The sequence below is a fragment of the Antrostomus carolinensis genome, unplaced genomic scaffold (assembly GCF_000700745.2).
Source record: "Antrostomus carolinensis isolate BGI_N321 unplaced genomic scaffold, ASM70074v2 scaffold37256, whole genome shotgun sequence".
In the NCBI taxonomy this organism is placed as follows: Eukaryota; Metazoa; Chordata; class Aves; order Caprimulgiformes; family Caprimulgidae; genus Antrostomus; species Antrostomus carolinensis.
In genome coordinates this window covers 359-931 of record NW_010323357.1, presented here as the reverse complement: position 1 = coordinate 931, position 573 = coordinate 359, and positions in this window count along the sequence as shown.

The following is a 573-nucleotide window of genomic DNA, read 5'->3' as shown; positions in this document are numbered from 1 at the left end:
CTCTGGGCAACCTGGGACACTGTCTCACCACCCTCACACCAAACAATTTCTTCCTCACATCTCAGCTCCATCTCCCCTCTTTCAGTTTCAAGCCATTACCCCTTGTTCTATCACTCCCCACCCTTGTCCAAAGTCCCTCCCCAGCTTTCTGGGGGAGGGACATGACCATCTTGGCTTTGCCTTTCTGTGGGGATGTGGCAAGGAAGGCCTGGACTCATGTACCCCCAGCAGCCAGAGCGTGCAGGTGCCCTCAGCTGCTCTGTGTCAGGGGGTGTGTGGCAGATGTCTCCTGGGTGCCACCTGCTCGTTCATTTCGGGCTACATTTGTGTCCTGAGTTGCTGGCATCCTCAGCAGCGCAGTTTGAGCCACAGGCAGCAAAGCTGGTGGCAGGTGGGGGACGTCCCCGCTCCAGCTCGCAGGATTCCTGCACGGCACAGTCTCCATCAGCACACATGGGATAAACTGAGGCTGGGGGGGTCTACATGACCTACTGACACGTGGGGTCCCATGGAAGGGAGGGACCCCCACTCACTCACCCCTGTCAACAGTGTTGTGCCAGGAGAAACAGCCAG